Source organism: Muscardinus avellanarius (assembly GCF_963383645.1).
Source record: "Muscardinus avellanarius genome assembly, chromosome: 1".
Taxonomy (NCBI): domain Eukaryota; kingdom Metazoa; phylum Chordata; class Mammalia; order Rodentia; family Gliridae; genus Muscardinus; species Muscardinus avellanarius.
The window spans coordinates 36,461,808-36,469,872 of NC_137786.1; positions in this window are offsets into that span (position 1 = coordinate 36,461,808).

The window sequence follows — 8,065 nt, forward strand, 5'->3', positions numbered from 1 at the left end:
ATACAATAATCATTTTTCTAATATGCTCAGAATAAGAGTATTTCTTGCTAATAAATCAGTAAGATTTTTGAACTCATCTACAATCTCAGAAAGACGCTGAAATAAAAGCAACCGAATCATTGGCATATGGCTGAATATGTCCTTCAATTGGAAAGGGAATCAATACCTATTTGAGTATCCATTTTGTGATGCTGGGCATTGAGTGAAATACAAAGAAATAGGAACCATTATCACTGTCTGGGGAGGATAGACAGACATTGAAGATACTACTAATGCTACATATCCAAATTTTATTTTATATAACTCATAGACCAGCTGCTGCAGCCCTAGGCTATTTCAAACATAAGAATGAGAGTCTTCTGCTTGAAAGATCACTCAACATGCCTGCTGACTGTAGTTCCTGATAAGCAATTCACATTTCCTGGCTTTCCTGGACATTGCAGAACCACAGGACACTGGGCAAGATGGCCAAAGGGAACCTAGGTTGTGATCAGACTGAATGGCGTGAGTCCTAAATATCCAACCTCAGTGTCAGATAGGACAATTTATTCATTGGCTTCAAGGCCTTGGGAACTGAGTTTCCTGGGAGCTTTTTGTCAACAACTAAACAAATTAGAGAGACACCCCATAACCATCCACTCACGCCACAGCACCACCAAACCTAGTTCTCCTAGAAAGACTTTCACAACAAGAAAACCTAAAGACATGTTAGGTGTTGTTGTTTGTTTTTTTTAGATTAAATATTGAAAGAGACAAATATGTTTTAGAAAAACTTTCTCAGAAAGGGAACAAATTCTTAAAGCATCTGGGTAATTAACATGTAAATAGTTGGGAGAAATGAAATTGTAAGAGATTTTCAGTCCTCAGCAGAGAACAATTCTCTATGCTTTCACTTACTAAAGGTGGAACATATAGTTGGATTTTTTCTGAAATATCATCACACACTAAGATGTTATGATCTCTTCTTTGTCTCTAATTGTTCTGAGAAAATGGAAAACAATATAAATTAAGATGTAACATTAACATTTATTTGATGAGCTGTGAACAAAAAACTGTTAGCTACTCCTTTTTATAATAGTTTATTGTTAGAATGAAAATTTGTTTTATGTTGCAAGGATAATTTTCATTCAAATAAAAAACCTGTTTCTTTGGTGTTTTGTTGTTGTTTCAATGGCCCAGCATAGACTATCATGTTTCCCTATTTATTAATTCTAATATCTCTAAATATTTTGGAAGTAGTTAATATTACATGCAGGTATTTTATCCATTACTGTATCATTTTTATACAAATAGGAACAGAAGAAGAGGGGGAGAGAGTTTGGAAAGCTCTTCCACTTCTGAGCTGGAGTTTTCTCTTAACTGTTGTCCCCTCTCGAACTCTCTAAAAATCAATGATCTCATTGAACCACCCAAGGTGGCTCTGTGAGCACAGAGAATTCTAGTTAAAAAGAAGTTCATCTTATTCTAACCTGCCACCCTCTGGTGTTATTTACTCAAATGAACTGTTATGTCTGTGAGGCAGTTCAAGACATCTGACCCGACAGATTTCAGAGAATGTTCTAATTTATCCCCAACTGTAGGTTTTCCCTTTCAATTCCCTGTAAGCATCTTGAATCTTTTATTTCATATTTTTCCTTCTGTACATGCCTCAGAGGCTCAAAAAATGATATTTACCATTGTTAGAGTAGACTGGGAGTCCAGGCTTGTGACTGACCTTAGCTACAGAGTTTGTTTGCTTTACTTTTAGCTCTTTTAATTGTAGTTGAACTCGTACAGAGACTTGATCTCAAATGCCTTCTGAAAGAACATTTCTTTAAAAACCATGAACCTCTGATTCTTTTGAGATTTAAGCAGTTTTCTTAGTTTATAAAAAGACAGAATGGGAGTTATAGTATGAGTGTTGTCACGCACAGAAAGAAAAGTTTGTTGGAAACATGATTGAATATTCTGAAATATTAAGATTGGAAATAAAATAATTTTGTCACTTACCTTTAAATAGAGTTTGTGGTGTCCAGGGACCTAATCTGCAAATGAGTGAGGAAATGATAGATATAGAGTATAAAAAAATTTACATGATAATCCAAACAAAACTTCTTTTTCTAATGCTAGCTCATCCAGGTACTGCTCTTCTCTCCCAGAAACCAAACAATAACCTAGGCTGTTGTCAGAATAAACATTGTGTGGAAACTCGGACTTTACCAATGATTACTCCAATCAGCAGTAACCCTGGAACCCTAGACGTGACATATCATTCAGGGTCCTGAGTTTTCAGGAATTTTCCTATTCAAGATTATTGCAATAGCAATTGCTTCTATAGAGAAAATAAATCTATGACACTATGTTTAAGAATACTAAGAATAATAGTTTTATACCTCTTTTCCCCTTAGACATTTGCCCACTAATTTTTGCACCTTTTTTTTTTTTTTTTTTTTTTTGGTGGTACTGAGGTTCCTGGAAGCCCTTCTACCTCCGGGCTACACTCCAAGATCTATTTTTACATTTTTTTAATATTTGGAAACAGGGTCTCCTAAGCCAGCGCGCGCGGCTGGCTTCGAACCTGCGCGATCCTCCTGTCTCTGCCTCCCAAGTGCGGGGATTACAAGCGTGCGCCACCACGCCCGGCTAATTTTTGCACTTTTATTGGTGCATTAGACCTACATGGTGATGGTGACCTACATGCGCACAGCACCTTGTGGGCTTTCCCCTGGCTCCCTCCCCACTCCCCCTTCCCCACTCAGGGTATTGAGATTGGCATAGGTATTCTCATGTATGTACATAATGTCGATGAAGTTGATTCCTTCATTAATTCTTCTCCCTCCCCCACTTCCCCTAGACCACCTCTCTCAGTCCACTGCAGTTTCTCCTCCATTATTTGAAGTCCCTCCTGAATCTCAATTACTCCCTATCTTCCACATAAGAGAGAAAGCATAGGCCCCTTCACTTTCTGTGACTGGCTAATATCATTTACCATAATGTTCTCCAGGTCCATCCCTTTTTCTGCAAATGACATGATTTTGTTTTCTTTATTGCTGAGTAGAATTCAAATATATTCTTATTTTTCTAATTACAAAATATTTATTGTGGTTTTTTCTTCAGTACTGGGGATGGAACTCAGGGGCATTCTACCTCCGAGCTACAGCCCCAGCCTTATTTTTTATTCTTTTTATTTTGAAACAGGGTCTCACTGAGTTGCAAAGGGCCTCACTAAGTAGCTGAGGCTGTCTTCGAACCACGATCCTCCCATCTCAGCCTCCCAAATGCTGGGATTAAAAGCATGAGCCACCATGCCTGGTGATTTCAAAATATTATTTGTAGACAATATGATTGTGAATGTAGAAAATTCCAACAAATCCATAGACAAGCATTAGAATTAATTAATGCACATCATCAAGATGTATGATTTTAATGCACCAATAAAAAAGAAAGCTCCATGTGATAAAAATCAAATTATTAGTTTCATATACAATTTATCTAAATATTTTATAAATAATTATTAAATATGTTAGACTCTTATTTAAAAATAAATTAATTTAGTAAGCTTGATGGATATAAGTTAAAAATGTTTCTTTATGCCAACAGAACCATATAGAAAACTTAATTTAAAAAGGTTTAAAATGGTGACGGTCTGTTGGGTTTTATGACTAATGATGATTATGCTTCTCTAAGTCACAAGATAGCTTTAAATTGACTAATATGGGCATTGTATGTATGTAAAGCAAAGCAAAATAGTGCAGTAGAAAAAAGAGACGAAGAATGTGGAGATTTATATTTTCTTGACTTTGTGCTAACCAGCTATGTGATCTTTAACAAGCCATTTTACTTCATTGAAATTGTAAAAGTATTTGTGGAGCATGGTGTCATGTACTTGTAATCACAGCATTTAGGAGGCTGAGACAGGAGGATTGTGGTTTGGGGACAACTACTTAGTGCGGTCCTTTGCAACTCAGTGAGACCCTATTTCAAAATAAAGAATAAAACGTAGGGCTGGGCGTGTTGCTCAAAAGTAGAATGTCCCTGGATTCCACACCTAGTACTGCAAAAATAAATAAATAAATAAATAAATAAATAAATAAATAAAATATTCATTATCTTTTCAGTATGGAAAATAGCTAAAACAAACATCTCTCATACTACTTGTTTCTATTATGTGGTGAGAAATGATGATCAAAGGAGGTGTAAAGATTCTCCGGTATACAACTATGAAACCAGATTATACTTTTGGCATGCATGCATAGTAGTAACTTCTCCAAGGCTGGACTAAGTCAGGAAATAATATAGGTTGCTCCACAGATGGTCTCTTTCTTTTCACCTCTACTGTAGTAAGAATTTAAAGCAAGAATCAAAGCACTGGTGTACTGCTGCAGAACAGAGCTGGAGACACCTTGGGTTTGGTGTCACAGCTTCCCCTTCAAAGGTGACAGGACAAAACAATGTGTTATTTAAGAACATACACTTCTTTGTCGAGTTGATCTTTGAGGCCCTGAGATCAAATACATTTCTCCTGAATTCAAGATGTTTGTAGCTAAAAGTAAATTTCAGAAGTCATAACCAAGAAAGATGAAAAGTCAAGAGCCCAGAGGTTGAGCATAAGCGAGGTTGTTAATTAATGTGAGCCAAGAGGAGGACAGAGAGGTGAGAAGACATTGTGCCTCAGCACAGGTAAAGCACAAGAGAGATGACGGTGGTGTGGGGGAAGTCTTGTGCTAATGTCTGATCCAAACACTAGAAATGACCTTACATCAATTGAAAATCTAGTGTCTTTTCAATGATGGATTTGGGTTCACCTTCTTGGGTCTTCATGAATAGTTCATGGACATATTCCACTCAGGAGCCTTTTCCTGGAGCACGGACTTGCAATCAACAAACCAGTAGTGCAAATCTATCCTGCTGCCTGTTTTTGCAAATGATATTTTATTGGAAAAAAGTCTCTCAATTAGTTATTGCCTGTGGCTGCTTTGCACTACAACAGAGTTAAGTAATTGCAACAGAGACTTAGCCTGAAAGATCTAAAATATTTGCTATTGGGCCCTCTGCAGAAAATGTTGTAACCCAAAGGGAGGGATTCCTGGTCTGACAAATACAACCACAGTGTTCCAATGGCTTTGGAAAGGGAATAGTCTTATTTGGGGACTGAGGAGTGGGTTCCAGGGCTAGGAGTCAAATATTTGTATGCAATTGTTCTTAGTGCTGCCTCTAGGTGTGCAAAGAATATAGATGCTCTCTAAACAATATCTGGATGTGTGCTGCTGAGAAACAAGCATTCTATGAAGTTTAACAGCTGAGCTATTTCAGCAACTGCAGGGTTTCTTATTTTTCTTTCTTTTTCTTTTTTTGGTGGTACTGGGGTTCTTGAAAGCCCTTCTACCTCCCAGTTATACTCCCAGACCCAATTTTTATACTTTTATTTGGAAACAGGGTCTCTTAAGCCAGCACGGCTGGCTTTGAACCTGCGTGATCCTCCTGTCTCCACCTCCCAAGTGCGGAGATTACAAGCGTGGGCCACCACACCGGGCGTCAACTGCAGGGATTCTAAGGGGTTGGCTGGTGTTATGAAATATTTTTTTTCACACAAAATGCTCTATATTTTCATAATATGCAAAATTGCTATGACTGACCAATAGAAAACCAAAAGGATCAGAATAGTATAGAAGGAAATTAGAGCCAGTACATGGAAAGTTAAGATGAAGTAATTATCATTTTTTCCAGGAGACTATACATTGTTGCAAATCATTATTTCTCCTCTAATAAAATATTCACAGCCAAATGCTATTTTCTGCCAAGAAAATAACCCTAAATATAATATAATAAACAGTAGGAATTTCTAATTATCTAAAGGCTTTTTCACATGCTAAGTATTCATATGTCAATTGATCATTACAACAGAAATACTATAATTTCTCATTGGAGTCAAGTCTAATGACCACTCCCATTTCATAAACCCAAAGAGTATACTTTGTCAGTGAATATGCAAATAGATAAAATGAAATGGCAAAGTGAGCTATTTCACTTGGAAAATCAGAGATCCAAACTCCCAAACACAGAGTAAATAGAAGTTACTTTGGACCTCAGGTTACCAGGCTCTTTTTTTTACTACTGCAATTTTTAGAAATACAGTCTAAATGAACTGCACTTAATGTCTTACCATCTACCTCATCCACTTTACTCTTTGCAACATGAGCTATAAATACAACCATTCTAAGTGAATTGTTTTCTCAACGACCACCTCTAACTTCCTAATCACTACACTGGAGGATGAGTAGATAGTACGATATTAAATACAATTCATTATCCAAAGTCTTTTCTTCATCATTTTATAAAAATAATTACTATAAGGGACTGTGTTAGGCGCTTAGGTAGTGAACAAAATCCTGTAGTAAAAATAAAAGAATAAACTAAATAAATAAGCAAATTCTATGATATTTTAGAAGCTTCTCTTTAGCCTTCATTTAAATATTGTAGGTATTTAAATGACAATGTAGGTCATTCTCTCTGCCTGAAGTTTCTCCTAGCTCTTATGAGTTCTTAAAGAAAATCTGTCCAGTATAATCTAGAAAATTCCATCCTAGAGTACCTACTTGGTTGACTTTAGGTCTCATAATTTTGCCCCTTGGATACAGATGATGGGCCAGAACTGTATATGGGTCAACTAGATTTTAGGAGTGGGACTCAGAGACTCTAGTTAAATAAAATGTAAAGTTTTCTTAATTTGTCTGTGAGGAGGAGAAGAGAATGCCTTTCTCTAGAGAGAGAGAATGAGGTGGGAACTTCAAGTAATGTGTAGATGTGAGACCATGTATCCCCAGAGAATGCAAATGTTGCTTCTCATGAGGCCCTGCATTTTCTTCCCTTGTATCCCATAAGATCTCTTTTCCATTCCGTGAGTTATATTTTTTTGCTTATATTTTTACTATATTTTTGTTGTTTTATAAGCAAGTGATCCATAAGACATGATGGATGATTTTTCAAACAACTGCAAATAATTTCAAAGCCAAGCACATTTATTACTCTATAACAGCACTGCTCAGTCAGAATGGATGCTGTCCAGTTTAGCTAAGCCATGTATCTTGGCTAGTGTCAGCCCTGGGCCCTGTGTACCACATCAAGGTGTACACAGCCTGCTCGCTCTGAGCTACATACAGGCACCAGAAATTATAGAAATTAATAAATCAATTATTCAATTAAAATGCTTTATTTTTTAGAGTGGTATGGAAGGAGAAGCTAGAAATTATGCTTTCAAATTAAAATACCTTTCTTGAGGTAGGGTTATTAGTCTTCAGAATGGAAGAGACGAGGCTGAGAAAGAAAGGTCATTCCATGGTCAGGTATGGCTTTTAGGAGAGCTTGGAGCGGGCTGTATTGAAGAGATTTTTTTCTCCTTCTGGGTTGTGAGTAGTTAATAGATGAGGCAATAAAAGCAACTGAAGGAGATGTGAGGTTCTGGAAATAGCTCTGACGGAGTGCTCTGAGGGAACATTTTTATTCTGAATTCTGAGGCTGTGGAAAACTACTGAAAGCTGATGATGTGAGCTTCTGGGCAGAGGGCAGTACCTGAAACACTGTAAGAAGGAAGAGAATCCAGGCCGGGGATTAGTGCTGTCTTGCTTCGCGTCTGTCTGCCAGGCAAAGGAAGAAATGCTATGTTGGGGCACAAAAACAACTCCAAGTTTTATCAGCAGTCTCAGAGTGGGGCCATGAGAGGAAAGGGGAGACAGAGCATACCCTTTCTGTGAGACCTGGATCACACAATGAAGCAGACATCTTATTCAAGTTCTTCAAGGAGGGAGATGGTCTCACTCACACACATGGAGGTCTGACAATCCCATTCACAGCATGTGCCCAGCACATTTAATCTAGCAGTGAAAGACAGCAATTCCCAGTCATTCTACAAATTGCCAAGTGGCCAAAGAAGACAGGATAATGAGAGACAAGAAATGAATGAAAATGTCTGAGGACAGTTTTTAAAGAACCAAACGCCAATGAGTCAATTTTTTTATATGCACGATGATAAGATATAATATTATGGTAACAAAAATTCAACTTCTGTTGACTCGATAGTATGTGATAC